At 39.8% G+C, this 10,231-nt stretch overlaps 1 protein-coding gene across 24 annotated transcripts in view; it reads right to left on the minus strand.

Moving 5' to 3' along the window:
• Positions 1-10,231, minus strand: part of Celf2 (CUGBP Elav-like family member 2) — an 808,061-nt gene that overhangs the window by 260,653 nt on the left and 537,177 nt on the right. The gene's annotated exons all lie outside the window — the stretch shown is intronic.

A 10,231-nucleotide genomic window follows, 5' to 3' on the forward strand; every position in this document is an offset into this window, starting at 1 on the left:
GGTGAATTATTCCCAATATGGAATGTAGTTGAAAAGAACCCCCCCACCCCCCCGCAAAAAAAAAAAAAAAATGTCAGGCACTATGAACTGATCTGAAAAACCCACGAAATCAGTCTAAATCTGCCAATGAAATGAGATGATCCTGTTTGTGTGGTAATCAAAACTTGAAGAAGACTCAAATAACCATTTGCCCAAACTAAGGAATGTAAGTGCCAGGAGGATCGCCTGATCAAGTGTTTCCCCAGTGGGGGCAGGCCTGACATAGGGGAGATACTTAAGGTATTTCTGTGCAGCAAACTTAAGAATGCATAGTCTCTAGTTCAACAGAGTGAAGACAGCTCCACACAGTGAAGGCAGTCCTGCAGAAGCCACAGAACGTCAGAATCTCTACATGGAATGCAGAAGGCACACATCTTTTCCTACCCTTACTGTCAATTAAAAAAAAAAAAAAAGATGTTCGGGCTCCACCTTGAGAGACTGACTCACCTGGAGAGAGGAACCCAGGCAGTTTTTTTTTTTTTTTTTTAAGAATTACTCAGGTGTTTCTCCTATGTAGACAAAAATGACAACCACCGACCTATCAATGCAATACTGAATTCCTAAAAATTTTTTTGCAATGTCTTATCTATACTGACAAGAAAAAGTAATAACCTTTTTTTTTAATTTAGAGATGCCTGCCATACTTGTGTAACACTTCAAAGAGTCTGATGTACAAACTTAAAAATCTGTTGGTGTATTCTAAGAACATTTTATTTAATAGCAAGTGAAGAAACAGACCTTATGTCTATGATGCTCTGATTTAAAATGTGACCCCAGATTATTTTGAAATAAATATGCTCTGCATGGCGCCTAATGCACCACAGCACTTCAAATGAAAATAAACAAGATGTATAGTTAAATGCTGTTGTTTGCATGTTTCTGTTGCCTAGGTTTCATAGGAAAATCAGAAGCGTTGTTGTCGTCACCTGACCATCTCCAATCAGCATCTCTCCTTTAATGATTTCAAATCAATTTGCAGATTTCAAATGGAGAGTGGATACTGAACAGGTAGCCGCCTCTTTACATATAGCACACATGTTTCTAAATAATCTACTTCCAGCACATCAGAGAAGGGCAACACTCTTAAGAGTGACAACACAGAGAGTTCCAGACTGCATCAGTGAGGACAGAACACATAGGAACACCAATAACACAGAGAAATCACCACTACACAGAACACCAGTCCCAAATTATCCTGTTTCTGTAATTAGCTATTTTATTATAATAACCAAGTCTGGCATAAGGGTACTCACTCCCCAGGGAGTGCAAAATTCCCTTTGGATGACAAAGATACCACTCTGCAGGGAAAGGATCCCTGGAGCTGTCTTATCCTGGGGTTTCTGAGTGAGGTTCACTTGGTACCTCTGGGCCCCATCAAATTGCAAAGCATACTCCATACAATCTCAGGTAGGAGAATGAGGAAAACTGTTGGTCCCTCTGAGATCACAGGGCTGTTCAGCAACTTGATTAGACAAACCAGACTTGGACTCTTCCAATATGGCACTGTCTTGTGCTCACGAGGTATCAACAGCATCAATTCAGGAACTTTCTATTTCTTTTATTCCTCTGCCATTTTCAGCTCTAGCCTCTTATTTCAAAGACTGGCATTTAAGATAAGCTTTTATGCCAAAAGGAGCCAAGAAAGAGAGCCGTGGCCAATTCACCTGTTTCTGTGTATCTACTCTGACAAGCTTCAGCCTCTGAGGGCTGAAACTCATACTAAATCAGATAAATGCCAGTCATTTAAATTCAGAGGCTCTGTGCCCTCATTCAGGCACATTGTCAGAAGATGGGCAGTGTAGTTGGCAATTTCAGATATCCAACAAAACAGGCCTGGGGGCCCCTAACGATTCCAGGATCTGAAGTGAAAGCACTCGAGGACTCCTACAGCACCTGAGGCCATACCTCCATCTGGCCCACAGAAAGCCACTGTATTTCTCATCCTGGCTGCTGTTATCTTGGAATGTGTGGCCACAAGCTCATGGCACTTGCACAACTTTTTTTTTCTTTGTTCTCCAGAGAAGCCTTCAAATCTTCAAAGCAGAGAAATGAGAGTAGTCATGGGACATGTCTCCAACATCTAACCCAATTTCGCCTTCTAACAGGCTGAACATTAAGGAGGACTGAGCTATGTAAACAAAATACTTTCCCTCATTATGAGAAAAAAAAAAACCCATTCCCCCAGTACCTGTTTAGTAAGTGCTTCTAATGATTTGTTTTCCACCTTAGTAAGATGGTTCAAATCTCCCCTCATCTCTATGAGGCAGATCAAATTATTAAGTCCACTGTAAAGAAAATAAACCCAAGCATACAATCGATCCTCATCCTAAAGCAGACATTTGATTTCAATCAAATCAAGTGAAAAAGTCAGGGATTAAGGAATGGAAAGCATATGTTAGCTGATTTACGAAAATAGCATCATCATGTGGTAAAATGGGATCCAAACTCTTGTATTCTAGCTGTGGATCTGTTTACTCGTGGAGGGCACCAAAGGAGGCTTTTAAACCTTGACTATAGCTTAATTGTTTCACATACAAAATACAGACAGTAAGCAATACCGCACCCAATTTGCTCGCATGGATTGTTGAAAAATAATGCTTTTATCCTTCAATACAACACATTAAAGGAGAGCTCTTTTAAGCCAACAGAAGTGAAGCGGGCAGCAAATATCATGTAACTCCTTAAAATGCGTCTTTTTCATCAAAGAAACATACATAAGAACATTTCCAGCTGAACACGTCTTACCTATAGGAGGACAATTTGCAGAGAATACAGTACTTAAAATGATATCACATGGTCAAGCTCAAGCTAAACTCATCCAGTGTTTTGTTTATGTTTTTTGCAATGCATTTAAATACCAAAACACTACTGGAATGTGCCAAATTCTCCAGTGCCTCCAGAAAGAGAGGGTTTTAACACTCAATAGAGAGAGAGATTTATTTTTTTTCCTTCAGATACTTATATTCCCATTTGGCTGGGAGTAAAGCATTTTCGTTTTGCTTAGCCTTCTATTTCTTTTCAGGCAATCTAAAATCTAGACAGGAAAACAACAAAAAAAAAAAAAGGAGAAAAACACCATTTAATTTAACATGTGTTGCTAAGAGGAAAAAGTAGAATTTCTCTTGTTAAATAGAAGTGTTCTTTAAGGCAGACTGCTGGCAAATGTCAAAATCCTGTTGGATGCAATATCTTTAAGTGTATCTTTCTAATAATATGAGTTAAAGGAATGACGGCAGGGTTTGGAGAGGCAGGCTATTAAACAAAAATATTTGGTAGCTCGTATAATCCCCAAGTCATAATCTGGCAATCACCATCGCTACAGTGCATCCTAAAAGCCAGCTTTTAAGTACTACATTGGTGGGGGGAGAGATGACTTTGTTAATGGTTTTGAGCACATAATCAGTGTGTGTATCTGTAAAGGCCAAGGGCACTCCTTGGATTAACACTAGTTCAAATGGCCCACAAGGCCATGCAGGGCTTCTTGGTGAGAGTTCCATGCTGAGCAGCTGTTGATCACGCCATTAACGGTTTTCCTTTACCTCCCTGTTCTCTGTATAGATGAGCATTTAGCAAAATGGAAACTTCTTCCGGATGACTACCTGGCTGTACTGCAAGGCACTCACAAGATCATGGATCTGCTGGCCAGGGCCAAGCTTGCAGAGCAACAGGACAGGTGGTGGGTTTGCAGCTTCGAGGCTTCGTGGCCTCCGGCTGCTGCTCCCACCCACACACCTGCCACCTCCCAGAGGCCCTCATGCCTGGGCACACTTCGTTTGACCCATACTGGCTCATTAGCTACTGTGGCATCTTGCAAAAGTCAGGTCTGTGGCCTCTTGTTATTTCAGGGGCTGCGTCTGTTGCCTCTTGAGATTGATTTTTCATCAGGGCAGACGGTTTCCCTGTTACGCAGATGGTGCCGGAGCCTCCAGGAACGGCTGCTCACCAATCTTCGCAGCACTGCTTCCCGGAGGCCCACGGATTCGGAATCCATTTGCAAGCAGGTGACTGGACACCTCACTCCACTGGTTCTAACCCCTCCTCCTCCAGAAGTGTGTGGTGTGAAGCTTGAACTTGGAGCCCACTCCTTCAGGCCTTGCCCACCACTGCATGAAATCCCCCTAGTCTTATGACTTTTGCTTTTGGCTTAAGTTTATAGTTATTTCTAATGTTTATGTCCTTTTAGACTTTGATTAGAACACACTGATCAATCAAAATTATTTTTTTCTGACACTGGCTCTTAGGGCTGTCTTGGCCTCTTTTAACACTAGTTAGTGGTCATGTTAATATGTTAATGAAAATGAACCCCGCAACTGTGCTTCCTCTTACAAATTTGGTGAGGCTTCTATCAAGCAGTAAATCAGCATTCTGGGTCAACATTTCATTCTTACCATTTACAGGTATAATCCTTGACTCCCTTCCTACACAATTCAAAACACCTTCCTTCCTACCGAGGGTTCCTTAAAGATTCAGTTACAGCATCTCTCTCTTATTTTTGCATCATCAGTGCATTTTATGGAATTTATGCTTATAACTGCATCTCATACTTTACCTTGCACAAAGACTGTCACCATGCTGAGAAGCTTATATAATAAATCATTACTACCTGACTGATTACAAACTACACAGCATGCTATTGCTACCTATTCCTCCTAGCTATGTCTTTATCTCTTTTTTTTTTTCTTCCCCTCCAATGCTGGGGATTGAATCCAGGGCCTCATGCATGTTAGCCAAGTGAACTATCACTGAGCTTTGCCCCCTAGCCCTTAGCTGTTCATTTCTGAAAAGGTAGAAATTATTTATAAAAACATATAACCATTCATGTCCTACAAGACCACCACCACCTCATTTACAGAATGACCCTCCAAACACTATGGACTGCAAAAGAGCATATTCTATATGTGGAATGAATTATCTGTATGATTATAAATTGCATTTTCAAGAATCCTACAGGATGGTGGAATATAGGGCATCATGGTGCACACATCCCACTGCTGTTTCCAGAGGTTTTATCCATGCATGGACTCAGGATTCTCCATTTTCAATGGACAAACATGCTGCAACCAATTCTTTTAAAACAAACAAAAACTCTTTCTAAATGCATTTCTTGGATTTAGGCCATTGTCACAAAATCACTACTCTTCTGTGTGGCTCCCCTGGTTGCTTTTAAAGCTTTGTTTTCCAATACAAAAGCAGATTTGACCATTGCTTGTAGTGAGTGCTGTAGATGGGATTTAAATAATACAGCAGTTGGGACTGAAAAGGAACCTTTAGAAATAGCTAGATAGGGGATACTCCAGATGGGGAGAGGGGAAAAGGAAGCAGACATTCACATGAAAGAGCTTTTGAGATGGTGGCTATGCCATTTTCCCTTAGTCCTCAGAATGTGCCATACTTTGCAGACACTATTAAGAGTTTTGGGGAGAACTGGGGTCAAAATTGGGTCATGCTGCCATGCACAGTGGCGCACGCCTGTAATCCCAGCCATGTGGGAGGCTGAGGCAGGAGGATTGCTAGTTCAAGGCCCAGCCTCAGCAACTTAGCAAGGCTGTAAGCAACTCAGTGAGACGCTGTCTTTAAAGAAATAAAAATAAAAGAGTTGGGAATATGTGACTTAGGGATTAAGTGCTCCTGGGTTCAATCCCTGGTACCAAAAAAAGAAGAAGAAAAAAAAAAAAGCTTTCCTCTTCAGATCCCAATCTGAAGAACATCAAGTTTAGGACAACTCTTTAAAGCATCTAAGATGTGCCTACATCTGTCCCACTTACCCACCCACAAGTGCATGCAGTAGTTGCAATAAAAAATATTTCTGAGAGGAGAAATGCACTTAGATAAGCGTATTGAGATCTCTAGTTAAATTATTCCACATAAAATGACTGCATTTCATCATCCAAGAGTCTCCATTATTCTTTCTCAGTTATTCTGATTCAGAAACTTGGGAGAAAAAGGAATTGGATCCAGTTTATAAAGTGCTCTGATTATGATGAAACTCTGTACAAAATATAGAATGACAAAGTGTGTCAGCTTGGACTCTTAAATGCTTTCTACAGGGTACAATCTACCTACTTGTTTCATGTGAATGTGTCTTTCACCTGTATTCATGCCTACTAGGGAAAAAAGTGAACCATGAGTTAATACCTTTCTCATCAAATTTTTTCAGTCTTTCTGGGCAGTAGGAAGTTGGCATGAATGATATATAAACACATGGAATATAGGTTATGACATTATGGTAATGTCCATAATTCAATCAATTTTCAGAATGTACGGTAGCTTAGAGATTTGTATCTCATAGAATATGCCAGAAAAGGAAGCTGGGAGAATTCCCTGAATAGTCTCAACTCCCCTGTTCTGACCTTCACTTGAACTTCACATTTCCCAAGACAGTCAGTACCTGTCTACGGACTACAGGCCTACCAAAGGGTTTCTTCTGGTGCACTGTAAAATGAGATCAATAAGGATAAAGTAGATATTTCATGAGTCAAAACTGCTTTAGTTAAAAGATGGTCTTATTACACACTATTTTCTACTTCTTTTGAAAATTATGAGGAAAGTCGATGATATTTTTAAATGTCTCATCATAATAAAATATATACACTTTACATGTTTTCCCTGAGTCTAGGAACTACTGTCCTAAATATCAACTGTCCTCCTCCGGATGATGTTGTGTAACTATATTGTTTCCTATGACTACTGCCATGCACCCATAAAGAGCATTTATCTGGCAGTTCCTATATGCCAGGCTCAACACAAATTTTTTCATGTACATGATTTCACACCTTAAAACTTGATAAGAGAAGCGAAAGAATGTGTTGCTTCCTAAAGATATTAGCAATTATATATCAAAATTAATTACGGCTATGTTTGGAGAGTATTCAAATGGGATATTTACTGTTATTTTCCCAAATGACCTAACATAATTTCCAGTATTCATAATATCATCATTAATAGAACCTATAAGCAGAATTGCCAAACGCACAGACAAGAGGAACTAATAGAGAGAAATTGAAGTATGTCCACAAATACTCAAATAAATTGATTATCGTGTTCCTAAAATAAAAAGGATAGAAATTGGTTGGTGCCAAAAGAGTAGTTCTTCGAGCCTACAACTGGGAGTACAAAAAAAAAGAAAACAAGATATTTCTTCCTAATCCAGCCACAACACACAGGTAAAACTGATGCTGAATGCATCTGAAGGCATTTTATTTCCATAGATGTGCCTCTCAGATTAAAGAATGTACCAATGGTGGTACACAAGAGAGGAACTGTGCACCAGGAAACACTGAAGGAGATCAGGGCATTCCATCTACTTAACTGAAGAGATGGTCTATTAAGGGAAAACTAATTAACAGTTGCTCTAAGGAATAAAAGGATGCTGTGTGACATTTTGTTGGGAAAGTGACTGTAATAATAATAATAATAATAATGGCCAGAGAATGTGTCACATAATTATGTGTTTATGGTTCATGATTTAAAGGCATAGATAAAATGTTTTTTTTTTTTTGAAGGTCTCCTCTACCCTGTGAGAATTGAACTTACTTTGTTATGACCTTGGTTTTTGATAAAACAAAATTTCTTGAAAGAGTGGCCTCAATACTACAAGATTATATTAAAAAAGATAATACATATTTTTAAAAAGTAGGCTCTAATCAAGAGGCAAGTTAAATAGTATAACATGGAATTTCATTTTCAGGACAACTCTAAGCTCTGAAGAGTTTGTGGGGAACAGCCATACAGTACTATAAGGAAAACATCAGATTCTGAAATCAGAAGCCCTCTACTACAATGACATATTAGTTCTGGACCCTGAATCCACTTGCTTCATCTTCCCAGGCTCGTTTCCTCCTCTGAATTCCACTCTAACACCAGGGCCATCTATTTCACAGAGTTGCTACTAGGACCAAGACATTGAGTCAAAAAGAGCTTTTGTTGTAAAGGGCAACATTTTATGTGGTTACTGTGTCAGAGAAGTTTGTAAAGAATCAGAGAAGTGTCAACTAAACACAAGACCATTAAAAGTTAGAAAGTGAATTCCGTCTTACCCATCTGCAGCTAGCTGTTCAATTTTAAATATGGAGCTGGTTGGTTTTGAATGGGGTGAAGGTCATCTGATAACCCCAAGGTCCTTAAAACAATGATTATTTTCTGTTTTCCACTCTGGTAACTACAGTTTGGTAACATGACAGAAAAACTTAAATCTTAGGTGTCTGGATCATGCAAAGCTGGATAGCAGTAATAAAAAACTAGATTATCTAAAATTTTGTAATATCTTGGGGAAAAAAAGGCAATAGTCTCTACTGGTTCCCCTAAAGAGTCTACACATCCAGTTTAAAAAAACTAAAATATTAACAAATATATAAACACATATATATATATACATATATATTTATATTCATGACACACATGAGAACAAAAATCTTTAGTCTTAAGAAGCAGCTAAGGTCAAAGTTGTATGGTTAATCCTATACAGAAGACAATATGAAGCTCAAATATGTTGTCTTCAGAGAAATCTTCGTTAATCAGCTCCACCCCAATTAAATCAAATCCGTTTTTTAAACATTTGAAATGAGCTTGCAATTGTATATGTGTGTGATTACTTGACTAATACCTGTCTCTTTCACATGTGACCTTATGAAAGCAGTCACCACAACTGTTTTGAATTCATAGTACACAATATGGTATCTTGTCACTGAATAGACATTCAGTATACACTGAGGATGTCAAGTGCAGTATCTGATTGAAGATACATCATGTGAGTTTCATAAACATGCACTGTTTAGCTAGGTTATTATATCTTATTTAAGCTAGCTGAGCCAGAGAAGCCAACCCAAAAGAATACGGGTCACAATAAGGATCCTGTTGGATTTAAGCATCTTCCACAAATAACACATACGTGGATAATCAAAAGAACTGTGTTTCAGTTGTTCACAACATTCAAAATGTAAAGAAGCATTTTGCATGAAATACAGTAGAAAAGATATTTTCAAGAGAGCACCCATATCATTGTAATGGTTCCAATGTAAATTTTCTTTAAAGAAAGCTCTAAAAGGCATACATTTCCAAGAAAGATTATATTTTAAAAGAAAATCTAGAGACTCAAAACTATAGCACTTTAGCTCAGAATCCTCTGAAGAGTTCGTCTCCCAGACTGAAGAACTGTCCCCATGCTTTAAAGAAGGCAATGAGAGCTCATATAGCATTCATTCAGCTTCCCTGTGCCTTGATCCAACTGCTAAAAACATATCTAGTCTTAGAAAACAGCTGAGGTTCTCTCAGTGTTTGGGGTTTTATTCATCTCAGCTTCCCTCATAAATGAATGCTTTAGGCAGGAGTCAGGAAGGTGAGAGACAGGGTCCCTGGTGGAGTGAGTGAGGGTTTGGGCAGGAGAGGGTCGATGGATAAGAGAACAGTCTGCAGAGATATGAATGTCAGGCAGGTAAGGGCAGCCACCAGAAAGGCCTCAAGACAACAGATCTGGCCACGCTGGATGGAAGGGATGGGCCTAGACATACAACAGGAGAGCTGGTACAAGCTCCCAGAGGACAAGAGAGGTGATGTTGGGATGCACAGGCCAGGATCAAGGAGGGACGGTGGAGATAGGCTCTGCAGAACCAAATGCTCAGCCCAGTATGAAAGAAGATCGTGGTGGATGAAGAACGCATTTGAAGTGTTTGCACAGAGCTCTGAGTCAATGGGAAATGGCCCCCTAGTAGGAGCTGTTACAGTCCAGCAGCACCAACACTCCAGGCTGAAGGGAGGACAGCTCCTGAGAACACAAACATCCTCTACTCGTCCTAATTTCTGCCTCTCTGTAGTGACAATCATCTCATGTGTGTCCCCAAAGTATCTAAAACCCAAGCCCAACTGAATACCCACACAATGTGGTTTAATGATTCTTAAATGTTCCATTTTCTTTTACCATTCAGAAGAGATCAACAAGAGCAGGATGTTTTTTAAACCCTTTACGCTGGATTTCTCTGAAAACTTCAGGGACAAAGAGTTCGGGACACAAACAATGTTCTGTTCTCAGACAGCCACATTTTCTGTGGCTCATTAACTCCTCCCATTGCCACTGGGTTCCCTGCCCTTAGCAGGAGGCCAGTTTGTCAAGAAACCCAGAGGGAGCAGGAAAGCTGTGGCAGCCCAGCTGAGCTGCAAACCCTGATGAAGCCGTTCCAGTGCCACCTGCCTCTGCAGC

The sequence above is a fragment of the Marmota monax genome, unplaced genomic scaffold, assembly GCF_021218885.2.
Source record: "Marmota monax isolate L192 unplaced genomic scaffold, Marmota_monax_Labrador192_F-V1.1 WCK01_AAM20220418_F8-fsc00072, whole genome shotgun sequence".
Taxonomy (NCBI): domain Eukaryota; kingdom Metazoa; phylum Chordata; class Mammalia; order Rodentia; family Sciuridae; genus Marmota; species Marmota monax.